Here is a 12,537-nt window from a genome sequence, read left to right on the forward strand (position 1 = left end):
TTGTTCCCATCTTGTGTGCTTGTTGTGTGAACACATATTTTCCGCAAATACATGTTGTCCCAACCATTTCCAGATTTTTGTATCCGTTGATTAATGTTTTGACAACCTGGCAAATGTATTAATTTCCAAGCTGCCGCCCGCCCGCCCCGTCAGCCGCCTCGGGCTCCACGAGTGCAGCTCAGCTCGGCTCGGCTCGGCATGGGATGGTGGCCCAGGATGGGATGCTGGTGGCCACCCCAGGGCACTGCACTGTGTCGCCTGGAGATGCTCTCTGCAGGAAAAGCAGCTGTTCTCAGATTTAAACATAATAAAACATGTGATACCCTCCTCCAAAACGAGCCTTGGTGTGGTCATTGTTTTGGCAAGCTGGCAGCGCGTCGCTGCGTGGTCCCCACGGCTCACCCTGTTTGCCCATGAAACCCCCCAAAATTAGAGCCAGGCTGCTCTGATGCCTTCACTCCAATCCTCGGAGATGGAAGAAAACCCCATGTGCCTGAGTCTTTCCACCTCCTGGCCTTCACTGGCTGCTTCCCGGCTCCAGCAGTGGCAGGTCTTGCCGAGCAGTCACCGTGCCCGGCCGGATCCCGCTTGGAGCTGCTGGTGCTTTGCTGGAGCTTCATCCCCCTCCTGTGAATCACTTTGTGATTTACAGTATTTTTTTGTGTTCCATTTGAAAAGGAGGAACAACAATCTGTTGCTTAAAACCCGGTGGCATCCGTTCCTTGAGCGCCGAGTGATTTAAACCAGGCTGATATCGCCAAAAAAGGCTATTTAAAAAAAATTTTTTTTCAAAAAAATTGAATAGAAGAAGAGTTTTTTTGTTGTTGATGTTGGCAAAGAATTGCCTTTTAGGGGAAATGGATATTTAACAAATGACATTAATTTTCAAGCTTCTCCTAAATTAAATTCACATTAGTGTTAACAGGACTCAATCCTGACTCACTTTTTTTTTTGTTGTTGTCGAATGTGAAGCGCTAATAAACGGGACCACTCCGGGGGCTGGCGACGCGTTCCCATGGAACGCCACAAAGGCGCTTCATTGTCTTTCCATATACAGTATGTAAAAAGGGGGAATACATGGAAAAATGACCTCACTACCTACACGGGAGGGCTGGCGGGCGCCCGGCGGGTGCCAGAACCCGCGCTGCAGCAAACAAACACAACACCAAATGAGAAGCATCCTGTGCCGCCGCCGATGACTATGAAAGGAAGCAGCCGGCTATGGGCTCCATCCCGCTCCGCTCCCTGAAGCGGCCTGGGAGGAAGGAGGTGAGGGAAGGGGCGGGAGGGGGGGGGGAAGAAGAAAGCCCTGAGTTATTTTCCAGCCCACAGCTTCCAGGTACCTTCCAGGCGAGGATGCGGTCACTTCCTGCGGTTCAAAGCAGCGATGAGCAGGCTGCTCCTGGCCCAGCTGCCCGTCGCATCATGGAGGAAACATTAAGTCATTTTTTCTGCAGCAGAAATTCCCTTCTTTCCCCATGGCTCAGCTTGTCTCAGATCTCAGAGGACGGTTATGAAACCCATTGGGGGATTTTTTTGGCTGAAGTGCAATTTGGGTGCAGCGTGCCCTGGTTTCAGGTGCTCAGATGGGCACAGACAGGAGCTTCCCAAAGTACCTGTACTTCAAAACTGTTGAAAATGGTTTTTAAACTGAAGAAGGGTCAATTGAGATTAGATATAAGAAGCCTCTTTTTAGAATGAGGGTGGTGAGGCCCTGGCACAAGTTGCCTAAAGATGCTGTTGCTGCCCCATCCCTGGAAGTGTTCAAGGTCAGGTTGGATGGGCTTGGAGAAACTTGGTCTAGTGAAAGGTGTCCCTGCCCGTGGCAGAGGGCCGGACCAAGATGATCCTTAAGGTCCCTTTCACCCCAAACCATTCTGTGATGCATGCTCAAGGATGCTGTCATGGGTCTACAGCAGGTACCAGACTGAAAGCTGTGATGAGTGGTCATTCCCATCCATAAATGCACCAAGGATTCACCATGCTGAAACCCCAGCTGCTGCAAAAATCCCATCTCACTGACCAGTCCTACCCCAAGTCACAGGGAAACAAGAGAGAAGGGAAAGGAAAGAGGAAACAAAGCAGAGCAGGGTTTGGGTCATATACAAGCAGGCAGAAGGACCCACGCCAGACTCTGGGAGAATGGCACCTCCTCCCATCATTTGGTGTTCTACACAGCCCTTTTCACCTAAACTCACTGTTTTGGCATCAAGTTTATCAAGAAGTATCCCAAGCCAGCTTGGTTTGGGGCTGGTACAGACCCAACAGTGGTTTGGGCAGGCGCCTTCCCACAGTGTCAGTGGTGCAGCATCATGGTTTAGCCACGGCTAGGACAGTATTTGTCCCTTTCCAAATCCAGGGTTTGGTGAGGCTGGTCAGCACCAGGGCTGATCTGGCTCCACCAGGAAGGCAGAGAGCGCAGAAGACCCTGGGAGGGGTGCTGGGTCCTTGGGAAGGGTCCTGGATCCTTGACAGGCTTTAACCATACCACTAATTTTATATATTCTTTTTATGCTTTCATTTACTGGTTATATATTTTATATATTAGTTCTATGTTTATATATTGGTTTTATACATTATATATTATTTTTATATTTTTGTACATTTGACATTGTTATATACTTTTAATATTTTATATATTACTTTTTATATTTTTAACATCTATATTGTTTTTATCTTTCCCCTGTCCCCTTACAGCCACTCTGGGGCCAGGAAACCATCCCCCAGTGTTTTCTTTCGCTGCGTGCCAGTGGCTCAGGTGTGACGTGGGACTGGAAATGGCCAGGACTGACATAGTTTGGGGATGATTTCACTGCCGTTATGGCTCAGGCTGGGGCTGTTACTGCGCAGCCCCTTCCGATTTTTATGACTTAATCTCTCCAAAGCTCAGGGCCGGATGGTTTTGGGCTGAGGAGGAGGAGCGAGGGGCTTTTAGCAGGTCGTTACGGCAGAAATATGGAGAAGGTATTTGACAGGTATATGGAAAACCTGTCAGCCCATCCCACCAGCTTTCCCAGGATTCAGGGAGAGGGGGAGGTGACATCAGGTCCTACATGGGCTTTGTGGGCAGGTGGCATCAGCCTCTTGTCCCCTGGGGGGTGTGGGGCAGTGGGTTCTATCCGTATGTCTGTGTCCCAATATGTGTGTGTGCACAAGCATTTGTGTGTGTCAGGGTGAACACATGTGCAAGCACGTGTGCATCCATGTGTACGTGAATCACCGTGTGCATCCACGTGTGCATCCGTGTGTATCCATGTGTGCATCCATGTGCATCCATGTGTGCATCTGTGGATACATGTCTGTGTATACACGTGCACATGCATGTGCATCCATGTGTGTGTGCATCCATATGCGTGCATCCATGTGTGTGTGCATCTCCACTCCTGCACATCTGCACCCATATGTGTGCACACATCCACATGCACACACATATGCACGTGTGCATGTATCCATGTGTGTGCAGCTGTGTGCACACGTGTGTGTGTGTGTGTGTGTGTGTGTGTGTGTGTGTGTTCTGCTGGAGGCTCACAGGCCGGGTTTATAGACGTTCTGGTTTTTTTACGGCGTTATGGAGCGCTCGATGACATCACCCAAATATTAAAACCGCATGTGCCAGCCGGCCTGGCCCGGCAACGCACAGCTCCAGGCTCGCCCTTCCCGAGGCTGAGGCCACGATGAAGCCAGGGGCAAGTGGGATGCACAAGGTGACAGTCGGCAGCTCTTGGGCAGCCTAAGCCATCCCAGCACAGAGCTCACCATCGGGGAGGGAATGCTGACACCACAGCCTCCATGAAGTCGTCCCAGCTGGGATGTGTTTGGGGAATTGGAGCCTCTTGGTCCGTGCATTTTGGGTGCTCAGTGCGTGGGAAGATGTTGCCGGTGCTGGTTCCCCACTGTGGCACCAGGCAGCTGCTTTAGACCAAGTGATGGGATTTATATTTTCCCCCCCAGCTGCACAGAAAAAAAATGAAAAAAAAAAAAAAAGGAAAAAAAAAAAAGATTTATCAAAATCAAACCTGTTTGTAGGAAACGGCTCCAAAACATTTCCTGACTCGAGAAAAAGAGTACTGGAAAAAAAAAAAAGTGTTTCCAGGTTTTTTTAGATGGGAGGCAAAGCCTTTGGAGAGGTAATAGCATTCTGTGGTGAGAGGTTAACCAAAGGGAAAAGGTTGAAATGCAAAGAAAGTTTTCAAATGTTCCCAGAACAACCTTGCCTTGCCGAGCAGAAGCAAAGTTCCCAAACCTTCCCCAACTTTCTTTTTTGCAGCCCAGTTTGGGAAAGGAAATGTTTGGAAATCTCAGCTCTCCCTTGCAGGACAGGAAAGGCCCTGTTTCCTCCACTCCGTGCCCAGAGCAGCCGGGCAGCAGGGACACAGAGGGTGAGGCTGGATGCCCTCCCCAGCTCTGCTCCCAGCAGCAGGAACACCGAGCTCTGCTCTGCTGGCTGCCACAGAGAGGGGAGGGCAGCTCCCTGCAGGGAACAGGGGCCATGGTATCATAAGTATTACAGGTTTTGTAAAGGAAAAAAAATAAGCCAATGAGGAGTCCTTAATGTGCCCTGGGAAGTCTGTGCAGCCTGAAACTCTTCAGCCTTTCTCTTACTGAAAGTTCAGCCTCTACATCCCCTGTGGGGCTTTGGTTGTGCCCCCGCAGCTCCCGGCATTGCCCCCACCGGCCCTCACATGCCTTCCACTGCTTTAGGGCCTCCACAAGGACCTGGTCCTCCAGCCCCCAGCCCCACACCCACCATGTGCTCACCCAGCACCATGCTGGGGTCCCCTTTGGACTGTTTGGCAGGTTTGGGTCTCACAGGGAGTCATTGGGGAGTTTGGGAGCTTCTCCTCCCCACTGGCTCTCAGCCGACTGAGCCCCACAACATCTGTCAGAACCATTTTGTGCTCCTCTTCTGAGCTGAGCCAGCAAAACTGTGATGTACCCAGAGGCCAAGGGGTCATGGAAGGGTTGAGAGTGCTCTCCAGAGGTCACCTAACCCAATCCAATAGAACCCAACTCAACAGAACACAACCCAATACAACCAGTACGGTGCCATCTAACCCAACCCAACCCACCCAATCCGCCCAACACAGCACAACACAACACAACCAAACTCAATCTAGCCTAGAACAGTCTACCATAACCCAGTCCAACCCAACCCAACTAAAGGTAACCCAACCAAAGGCAACCCAACATATCCTAACCAATTCAACACAACCAAAGTAACCCATCCTAACCAACTTTAACCACATGACACAAACAACCTATCTCAGCCTAACCCAACACAGCCCAACCACCTCAGCTGAGCCTACCTAACCCAACCCAACAAGCCTAATTCAACTTCCTATCCAAACCCTAAAGCAAGCTCCCCATTGCCTCCTGTAGAGCCGAGCTCAACCCTTCTGGGATGCTGCAGTAGTTTCAGTGGTAACCTCTCCCTCCTTCTATGCTCAGCAGCCTCAGGGGGGTTGAACCCTGCAGGGAACTGAATCACGTCCCCCCCACCGTCGCGGGAGCATCACAGACCGTCTGAAGCTCGTCAGGAGAGTCAGTCCAGGCCGCGCGGGGCCGTTCTGGGAAGCCGTCCAGCCATCCGCTGGAGAGAGGAGGCTGCCTAAAAATGACTCTGCTGGCTCCTCTCCACACTCCGACCGTCCCATATGGAACAAATGTACATTTTCCATCAATTGTTTGTATTTTGCATTTAAAGAAAGAAGGGGGGGAGAGAAAAAAAAAAAAAAAAGGCAGCAAGCAAGCGGGTTATACATATACGCAAAGCGTCGGTGACAGCAGATAGGCCCCATCGCGGAGAGGGAGAAACACTGGCCGGCGTTCAAGAGACTCAAATGTATGGTATGAAACAATAAATTTTAAGTGTGTTTTGACATATTTGGTGGTCTCTGCCTCATGCTTAATGAGCATTGGTCCACGTTGCGGGGGAACCGCACAGCTCGGGGTGGTTGGCAGGCTGTGCTGGGGCAGGGGGAGGTCGGTGGCCAGTGAGGCCGGAGGTAGAAGTTGAGGTGGTCCCGGCATGTTTGCCCCAGGGGAATGGGGCACGGGGATGTGACATGGGGGACTATACCAGCACGCTTGGAGGAAGGGATGCTGTGGGTATCACGGCGCCTCGGCACCCAAGGGGTAGGAGCAGTGATGTCAGCTTGCAGGAAGAAGCATCGAGAGGCAGATTTAGGTTGAATTTGGTGGGGAGATGCACAACACAGTGGCAATACCCCAAGGCAGCATCCCTCACCACCACATGGCTTGAAGGGTGACCTGTGCTCCCATCTCCAGGCTGGGTCCCCGCCAGGCAATGCTGCTTTGCCTGCAGAAGGACCATTGGCTCCCATATCCCCATCACCGTGGGGAGAAAGCCCGAGGGGACGGGCGAAGCGGCAGAAGAAGGGAGTGCAGCCCTCCCGCATCCCCCGTCTCTGTGCCAGGCTGCCCGGCTCCCCCCGTCTGACAGGGTTTGATCAGAAAGATGGACATGAAAGTGGAGCTTGGCTCTGGTTTCTCTCTCATTCAGAACATTCAAAAACTATTAACTGTGGTGGGGGTAAGCAGGCAGCTGGTTTTAATATTGTGCTCTTCCAATTGTGTTGGGTTTTTTTTTTCCCTGCTTTTCGCGAGCACTTTAAGTGACATGGTTACATGTATTTGATTAAAAAGCTGTAATTCAACGAGTGCATTTTCTTGTACTGTACAAAACAGCTTAAAGACACAGGATTTATTTACGGTGGTCTCCTGGTTTTCCATCTCTGCCGAAAGACAAGATGACAGGGAAATCACAGGAGGGAGGACGGATAGCGGCAGAGGGGACATGCAATCCCTCCTGGCTTTCCCAGTGTGGGGAACACAACCAGATCATTTCCTCTGCTGCAAGGCTCAGCCCACTGCCACCAGCCTGGTCCTTGGGGCCATCCATTGGTCCCAAAGGCACAAGCTCCTCTTGGTATCCCCAGGGTTGGGTCTCAGCTCAGGGGGACTGGCAGTGGGGTCAGCCAGGAGCGGACACATAGGTTTGACCAAATTGGTCCCCATCTTGCCTGCAGCAAGATGCTGCAGGACCTAACTGGGAGTGGGGGGGTAGATTTTTCCAACCATGCCCATCCCCTGCCTGTGCAGGGATGCTGCCAGCACCGAGGAGCCCGTCCCAATCTGGCAGCTCTACTTCCTAAGGAGGAAAAAGTCTTTATGAGATCCCAGCAAGGAGCCATGGCCTGATGCTGCTGAGAGCCCTGGATTGTCTCCCGTTAACCCCAATGTCTTCCATGGCACAGCCAAGGACTGGAGCCATGCTCACCCACACCCTGATAGCTCCTCTGCTTCCAAAGTGATGCATTTCACCCCAAAAAAGCAGGCATGGAGATGAAAGGAGAGGCAGGGGCTGCTCTGAACCCCCTCAAACACCACAATTACCCTGTCTCCCCACAGTTACTCTGTCTCCCCAATCTGATGGCTCTGAGAGGCTGTGGCATGGCTGTGGCATGGCCCCTGCACCCCATCACACCCCTAGGCTGGTTGTGTTCCTCTGGCCTGGGAGGCAAGCATGTGCATGTGCAGTGCTGACCCCACAAACCCAGCTCCACCCAACACAGCTTCACCTTTCTCACCCAGATTTATAATAAAAAGATGTAATAAAAATATATTATAGAAATTAACCCAGCAATGTTTGCACCTCACCTGCCCCAAAGCCCCTGATGTACAGCCCTGGGGACATGGACACCAACCCCAGCATCACTCAGGACCACCCTGGGAAATCCCAGCCTCCCCCATCCCTGCCTCCGGGCTGGAGTCTGCCTGGCTGCTGGCCATGCAGAGCCGAGCCGTGTCTCTTCCTCAGGCTGCTCCTGCCCAGGGATCACCTGCAGTTCAGTTGATTTATGAACGGAGAATTTTTCGAGCTCTGTTTCCTTTTCATTGTTGTTTCAGTTGCTGGGCTCGCTTCCGCCTGCCTTTGAATAACTCCTGCCACGCTGCGAGCGGTGAGAAAGGCGCCGAGTAAACACTCACACTCGTCCCGGGAGCCGGGGGGCAAGAGCCCTGAAAACAGGGGGACGTGGGGATGCCCACCAGCTGGTCCCACCTGCGGCAGGAAGATGCTGGGCTCCAAGCGAGCAGAGCCCCAGAGCGGACCCCTCTTTTCCCATGGCTGCAGTCTCGGACAGGGGAGCAGCATCCCATTCCCCTGCCCCGCGGCACAGCCCCTGGGAGGTGGCAGTCCCGTGGGGATGCTGCTCCCCCACGCTGTGGCTGGGGAGGGGGGAAGTTGAGGCAGGTGATTTGACTGGAGGGACCCTAAAATGTGGCTCGGGGTGGGGGGCAGTTCATTGCCGCATGCAGGGCAGGGTCCCCTCCACCCAGGGCTGTGCTCCACCACAGCTGGGCTGAGCAGTGGTACCCGGCTTCATCCCCGTCCTCATGCCCAGCTGGAGGGGGACTCCCATTGCGGTGCAGAGAGGATGCTCTGGAGGGAGTTTGGGCTGATTTACAGCAAAGCTCTTACAGGAAAAAAAAAAAAAAATCACAAAAGGAAAGGACAAAAACCCCATCCGCAATCTCAGCTCAGCCGAGGACCCACGTCCCCACTGCTGCCACCTGCTATCCGCGTTCCCCCTTCCCTCTCAGCCACATCTCTCGCCACCGAGGAACCCCCATCCCGGGTGGTGGGCAGCTGCCCATCCCGGCCTGCGCCCATTGTCCTGCCCTTCCTCCCCGCGCCCCTCAGCCCCCCGCCGCCGCCCCGGGGCCAGGGGGAAAACAGGAAGCGTTCCCCAGCACGCTGCTGCGGAAATGAGACAAGCGGGCTGGAGCAGCGGCGAGGACGGCAGGAGGAAGCGGACGGGATATTTGGAACCGACGGCGAATTCTTGGGCTTATCTCTGCGCCGCAGAGGCCCAGGAGTCCTTACAAAACAGCGCCCAGCTGGAGCGAGGCCCGCGGCTGGGGACGCGTCCTCGTCCCCAGCGCCAACCCTGGTACCTTGTTCGGCAGAGGGATGCTGGTGGCGGGGAGGGGACACCGATCCAGTGTGGTGGGTGGCACCTGCATCCCATCGGTGGTCAACAGGAGAGACCTGATGCGTTGCTGCGGGGTGGGGACGGGCAGCCCCCGGGGTGCGTGGTCCCCAGGTTGTACGTCCCATCCTTCACAGGGATCTGGGCATAAGGGCACACCCCAGCGTCCCTAAAGCCTGTCCAAATATCTCACTGTTTTATGAGTCCCCAGGCACGAGTTCCCCCTTTCCCATGGGAAACCATTCCCTCTCCTGCCCGCAGTCTGCACTGGGACACTTTCAGTCCATCACCTCCCCTTCCGGCCCCGCAGGCACCAGCCTCAGAGTCGGGATGTGGGATGCTGCTCCCCTGCCTGCCCTGCCTTCCCTGCCCGCAAAGGGTTACAGACAGCCCGGCTTGCTCAGATTTTGCCCTTCCAGCTGCTGCTCGACTTTTTGGTGGGTTTGAATTATTTTTCATAACAATGCCGTGGTACTTTATATTCAGCACATCCCAGCTGGGGAATAGAGAGCGGGTCCGTGCTCGGAGCACCCGACCCAAAGGCAAAGGTCTCTGCAGAGCTTCCTGAAAGCTGGAAGCTGCTCGCTGCGGGCAGGGGAGAGGGGCTGGGGGAGTTGCATCATCCCGGGGAGCTGGGGCTGCTGCCAACGCCCAGGGATCCACAGTTGGGCTTTGCTTTGGTCAACCACTCGTTTGTTAATTGGTGGTGAAAATTAGGCAGGAGCCTGCAGTGGACATCAGAGGAAGCCAGAGCACCCCGGAGTCAGCGTTGGGAGCGGCTCGACATGGGCATCACCTTCCTGGAGTGTCCCTAACCCAGTGGGGACCCCCCAGCCGAGGGCACCCAGCTCGGTGGCTGCAAGGAGGCACCTTTGGAGCCGGAGAGTGCTGGTGGTGGGGCGATGCCCGTTGACAGGACCCGCCGAGGAGGGCTGTCGCGGCCAGTGGAGCCAAATTTGGTGGCTGGGGGGGGGGGGCAGGGTGTGACGGGTCACCCTGGCAGAGGTTGAGACTCCTCCTCTGCGGGGAGGAGGACAAAGGATGGAAGCGGCTGCCCCGTTGCAACACATCCCCGGCGAGCACAATGGAAATGCCATCCTCCGTCTTGTGAAACAGGAACCTCATATGATCTCGCTGAAGGCTTGGGGACACTCTTGTAGGTCTGAGCGTGACGCTCCCCGGGGTCCTTTCTCTACCCGCAGGGGGATGGGGACAGCAGGGAGTCCCCGAGAGCATCCCTGCCCTGGGGAGGGCCTAACTGCCACCACTGTCTCCCATGGTACGCTGGACCCGCTGGCAGGATGCCCGGCCACCCACCCCGTGGCCAAAACACCCCTAGATCCCCCAGGTCCCCCAAAATGCTGTTCCACGAAGGCACACAGACCCAGAGCCTTGTTGAGCGTCCCCCTCCCGCCCCTCTCGAGGACTCCTAAATAAACTTCGTCCTCCCTTTATGTTCTTGACCCCAGATTTAATTAGACCCCCGTTTCCTGCCTATATGAAAAATCACTTCCCCGAACAGGTGGCTGCGACGCCGCGGGGGCTGTTGTTGTTTTCTCGGGGGGTGGAGGGGGGGAAAGGTGGTAAATGGGGGGGGAAGAGTTTGTTGTTTATTTTTGTATTTACAAAGCGCAGCTTTTTCCTGGTGCCGGGCATCGGAAGAGTGGCAGGATGTGACCTTCATCCATCGCGTCCTCGCTCGCACAATACGGCCGCGAGCGCCGCGGGCTGTCGCCGGCTTTGTCCCCCCGCGGCCGGCGGGCACCTCCCGCGCCGCCCCGCCGGCACCTGGCGCCCGCCGGCACCCGGCACCGCTGCCCCCCAGCTGGGCCCCGCCGCTCACACTGGGAGAAAAAAAGGAAAACAGAAAAAAAAATATTTTTTTTTTTGAAAAAAAAAAATAATAGCAAGGTTGCCGGTTTCCTCTCTGGAAAACAGGCGGGAGCTGAGCGGGACATCAGCGTGGGAAGGAGGGAGCGGGGGTCCCGTTGAGTCCCTTGGGAGCCTCCCCTTCTTGGGGAGTGGCCAGGGCTCGCTGCCTCCTCCCTCACTCCATGTGTGGGGCAAACACAGCCCTTTTCCCCCGTTCCTGGGGCAAATGAGCCCTTTTCCCCTCTGCACGGGTCAAACACGCCTTTGGCCCCATCCAGCTGCAGTCCTGGCTTCGCTGGGGGCAGCAGGCAAGGAGGGGGTGCAGAAAACATCTGGTTCCCTCATCTGAATGTTATGGGGAGTGCCCAGTAGGCAAGATCCCACCCAAATCCCTGCAAAGACTGGAAGAGCGGGTGCTGCTCCCTGTCCCCATCTCATGCAGACCCTTCCTTCCTTCCCAGTCCTTGTGGGCGGCTGCAGCCACTTGCTGGCTCTGGCTGCTGGGCCTGCTGTGGTGAGCTGGTCAGCAGAGCCAGCCTAGGTGTGGAGTTAGCACTGCCCAGCCTCCCCATGCCCGGTGTGGGATGGAAAAAGATGTGATGGAGTGAGCTCTCATTGTTTTCATTCTTCCCAAGGAGCACCACATTTCCATAGGCCACACTGCTGCTTGGTTCATGGAGACACACACTCCAACCCCAGCCCCACCTATGTGTGCAAATTAGCGTCCACAGTGAGGAAACTGCAGGGACAAACATCTGATGCGACCCCCAAACCAGCCATGGCACCCATACGGTACTTGCTGGTGGCATCACTGCCCCAAACAGAGAGGAATTGCTGCAGGATTTTGCAGGGACAAGGGGTCTGTCATCCAGGAGCATCTTACCAAGAGGGCCCCTCAGCACGGCTGAGCTCCACTTGGAGCAGCACTCCCCAGGGGGCTCAAACAGGGGCTGGCACAGCCAACACGACCCCCCAGTACCCTCCAGCCCTGCAGTGTGACACAGCCCCAGAGTCCCCAGAGCCCAGTGCTGCTGGTTGGCACAGGGCTGGTGGGTCCCAGCACCCTGCTTACAGCCTGGATCCTCGAGCAGAGGGTGGTGCCAGCATGGGCATGGCATGTGGTATGGACAGCATGGTGTGGAATAACACAGCATGGCACGGTATGGAATGGCATGGAACAGCATGGCATGACACAGTATAACCCAGAATGGCGTGGCATGGCACAGCATGGAATGGAACAGCATGGCACGGCATGGCACAGCGTGGTACAGCATGACATGGAATGACACATCACCAGGGCACATCACCCTCACACTTTCAGGAGTGCCACCCAGTGACACGAGCATCTCAGAGCCGCTTTGTTCTCGCCCTGGCCAAGCATCCCACAGCAGAGCAGGGGGTTCATTAATTTATCTTTTAATTCCCCAGCATCCCCTGCCCCACAATCCAGTGGGTCCCCATCCTGCTCAGGACCCCAGGCAGGAGCAGGTGCAGCCCTGCCAGGGTGCAGCACCCACTGCCCAAGCACAGACCCCCCGGAACCTGCCGGACCCTCACCCCCACCCAGAGACCCCCACCCGCAGGTGTGGTGGGCAGTGGGTGCCCACCTGGGTGCAGGGCTGGAGGTGCTGGCGCTGGCTCTGCCCAGCAC

This window comes from Manacus candei, unplaced genomic scaffold (assembly GCF_025592945.1).
Source record: "Manacus candei isolate 608988 ecotype Guabito, Panama unplaced genomic scaffold, ASM2559294v1 h1tg000057l, whole genome shotgun sequence".
NCBI classification, from domain to species: domain Eukaryota; kingdom Metazoa; phylum Chordata; class Aves; order Passeriformes; family Pipridae; genus Manacus; species Manacus candei.